We start from the raw sequence: 1,970 nt of genomic DNA, 5'->3' as shown, positions 1-1,970 counted from the left end.
AATTGAAAATTTGATTTATCTTGGAATTTTGGAAATCATAAAGAAACGAAGAATTGGAGTTTTTAAAATGGAAATATACGATCTGTATTTTTATAAAAGATCATTTGGCAAGTTTGAGAATTTTGTGAAATTTTGAGTAATTGAAAATTTGATTTGGAATTTTGGAACTCGAAAGAAAAAGAATTGGAGTTTTTAAAATGGAAATATACGATCTGTATTTTTATAAATGATCATTTGGCAAGTTTGAGGGTTTTGAGTGAAATTTTGAGTAATTGAAAATTTGATTTGGACATTTATCTTGGAATTTTGGGACTCGAAAGGATCGTAAAGAAACGAAGAATGGAATTTTGATGATTTGGTAAAATGAAATTTAAATATTTATTTTAGAATCTTGTGTTTATGGTTTGGCAGATTTTTAGATTGTAGGAAAATAAGATTGAAATTTTGACTAATTGAGAAAACGAATTTGGGAGATTGGAATATTTTGTATAATGAAAAGGAAATTGGAGGAAATACTTGGAAATAGAATTCAGATGGGAGATTGAAAATTTTTTAGATGAAATTTTAATACCCAGAAATAGAATTTTGTTTTCATAAAATTGTGAAAATTTACACGTATTTTTAAATAATAATTCTCGGAATTTTTTTAGATCACAGTGTGGAATGAATTATAAATTTTGCTTACAAAAATAACGATGAAATTTAAAGAAAATAGAATTCAATAAAGTTCAAGTAGAATAATAAAAATTTACAAAGGCGTGTATATTTAAATGCTTAAACGTTTAAAAAGTTCAACTAATTGCATACATATACAAATATAAAACATTTCCATTCTCTTTGAACAATTCTATGAATCAAACGATAGATGAGCAAGCTCGTATTTTCCAATTAAACGATACAGCGAGGACAATGTAAGCGTCATTTTACCTCATAAAAATTCCTCGAATGTTTGGTATAGATGGCAACAAAGGGATCAGTGTAGGACTGCGACTCCTCCGCGATAAAAGGGGACGTAATCACGAGGGGTGCGAAGGCCTCCGAAGCCAGGTAAACCGGATCGATTTCTCTATCTCGCGTGTGTTCGAATGTTGCAGTAGTGACGCAGACGCATGGCCACGCTAGATCGCGTGTCTAGCCTCGGGAAAATAGCTTAAAAAGGAGAGGAGAGGAGAGAAAGAAAAAAACAAGCGGGAAATATACCGAAAGAGGGAAGCAGTAAAAGTGAAGTGAAACAAAAGGAAAAAACTGACAAAAGTTACAACGAAGAGCAAACAAAAAGTGTGAAAAATCGAACGCAATTAAATTCACAATTAAGTTAAATTCAAAAAGAAAAGAAAAGAATAGAGGTACAAGTAAAGTAAAATCTACTGATCGAAAGATTGTCAAAGAAAAGTTAAAAAAACGAAAGATCGGGAAAAAGAAGAACGGATCTAAGATTGAAAATCACGAGAAAGGGAAAAATTGGGAAATACTGGAATGACTGGAATGAGATAAAAGGGGAGGAAATTGAAACGTCTGCGTCAAACTGACGGAAACGAGGAGGAGGAGGAGAGGATACAGACATGGCGAGGAGGGTGGAAGCGCGGAGGAGGGAGGACAAAGGAGGTAGCGGAGGGTGGTCGTGTGAATATACACGAAAGCATGGTTGCCTAGGACACCGCATGGACATCACGTTCGGTTGCGACGTCACGGGCCGCGCATGGGGGTGAAAGCCGCGCAACCCTCGGCCTGTCGAGCCGCCTTAGAAAACAGTGCTCGCGGGACAAGCCACGTCGAAAGTTGTGCGGCGCTTCTCTAGAAAACACGCACGAGAAAAGGTACGAGAAGTTCATCCCAACGAGTTATTTTTTATTCAAAGTTATTTATTCAAAGTTTTTTTTTTCTTTTTCATTTCCGAAAAAGTCTTCATCAGTGCTTGCGCGTCGCTGTTACGTTCTTACTTGATCGAAATTTTATTTTTAACGCGAGTT

The sequence above is a fragment of the Apis cerana genome, linkage group LG5 (assembly GCF_029169275.1).
Source record: "Apis cerana isolate GH-2021 linkage group LG5, AcerK_1.0, whole genome shotgun sequence".
NCBI classification, from domain to species: Eukaryota; Metazoa; Arthropoda; class Insecta; order Hymenoptera; family Apidae; genus Apis; species Apis cerana.
This window is presented reverse-complemented; position numbering follows the sequence as displayed.